Source organism: Pygoscelis adeliae, unplaced genomic scaffold (assembly GCF_000699105.1).
Source record: "Pygoscelis adeliae isolate BGI_AS28 unplaced genomic scaffold, ASM69910v1 Scaffold386, whole genome shotgun sequence".
Lineage (NCBI taxonomy): Eukaryota > Metazoa > Chordata > Aves > Sphenisciformes > Spheniscidae > Pygoscelis > Pygoscelis adeliae.
The window spans coordinates 661,717-662,888 of record NW_008824940.1 but is presented as its reverse complement, the minus strand read 5'-3'; the positions used below and the strand labels follow the sequence as shown (position 1 = coordinate 662,888).

Here is a 1,172-nt window from a genome sequence, read left to right as displayed (position 1 = left end):
TAAAATAAAGCGTTCCAGGAGTGTCAATCCCCAGACCACCATTTGAAAATGGGACCCCTCTTCAAACATTAATTCAAAATTCCCCACTGGGTCAATGTCATATGTGTGATTACATTGTAAAAGGCTGGCACACAAGACGGTGTTAGGAAATGGAGAGCTGTCAGCCTGCGGGCATTTTGATGTATTTTACAACGGAAAATCCTTTTTTGAATTAGAGGCCAGACTTACACTGCCTTACACGTGGGATCTTGGAGAGAACACATTATAACAGAGCAGAGGCGCTTGGCAAAGTTCATTTCGCTCTGAGAGGCAAAGCACCCTCTGTAATGAACAGCGAGAGCCAAGGTAGGTTTCTGAGATGCCTAGGGAAGGCGTGTGGGTAGTCATTACTCAAACACAGATCGGAAGCCAGCTAGGTACTTCCCATCCACACAGCCCGTAATGATATTTATAAAGGCACTTGAGAGGCACAGTGGCAATTAAAATACATTAGACTTAAAAAGACAAAATATACGCCGTGGAAACAAATAAATGATTAAAAAGCTAAGATGCTAAGTACGGAAAGCAGCAGTAGAGGAATCAAGCTCAGTTAGCTCCTGGTTAAAAAAAAAAAAAAAAAAAAAAGCACTGCAGAGCCTAAAGATGTTGGGGATAAATGAAAAATTGAGAACCCCCGCACAACAGCATTGCAGGCTGTGACGGTGAACACTGCCAGCTGCCGGAGACAACAGCGGTAACGACGAGAGTGCTTCCGCGCAGGGCTTTGCCTGCCGCCCGGCAAGCAGTAGAAAGCCAGGGGCATTTGCCAAGGCAAAGGTGACTCGCAGCTTCAAGCCTTGCTCGCGGGAACAGCCGGAGCTGGCAGAGCCCCTGCCCTCCGCACGCCGCCGGGATCGGGCTGGGGGCTGCTCTGCTAGCAGGGCCTTTGGGTCACCCACGCCTTTCCTGGGGCCTGATCCTGCACGGACTGACAGCAGTTTCTGCTCTTTCCTCCCATGTATTTCTCTCTCTTTGTTTTATATCAGTGTCAAGAGGAGGACAGGGTTGAAAAATATAGCTGGGTTTTATAAAGCCTGTTACAACAGAGCCGCCTTCTACCACCCCTTCCCGAATGATACTTGAGAAAGTCAGGAGCTGTGTAAAACTCTCACTGACAGCATTTATAGGCATTC

At 48.0% G+C, this 1,172-nt stretch overlaps 1 protein-coding gene across 1 annotated transcript in view; it reads left to right on the top strand.

Moving 5' to 3' along the window:
• The window catches only part of ACE2 (angiotensin I converting enzyme 2), a 24,799-nt gene that overhangs the window by 19,348 nt on the left and 4,279 nt on the right, over positions 1 to 1,172 (top strand). The gene's annotated exons all lie outside the window — the stretch shown is intronic.